Here is a 250-nt window from a genome sequence, read left to right as displayed (position 1 = left end):
CTTTTTAGGATATTTACAAAAAAATAATATCCAAAATATTAAAAATAGGCTAAAATTATCCAAACATCCTGTAATTTTGAACCATCTATACTATGGACATTAACACTAATGATTAATATGACATCGACCCTCTAGATTAATAAGAAAGATGAATGATGGTGAACTCAATAGTTTCTCACACCGTGTTCGCATAGCAGCACGACATCCACCCCCTTTGAACCTACATGTCCTCCGTATGTGCCACACACAG

The sequence above is a fragment of the Lygodium microphyllum genome, chromosome 30 (assembly GCF_053477565.2).
Source record: "Lygodium microphyllum isolate KBCC chromosome 30, Lygodium_microphyllum_v1.1.10, whole genome shotgun sequence".
Classification (NCBI taxonomy): domain Eukaryota; kingdom Viridiplantae; phylum Streptophyta; class Polypodiopsida; order Schizaeales; family Lygodiaceae; genus Lygodium; species Lygodium microphyllum.
This window is presented reverse-complemented; position numbering follows the sequence as displayed.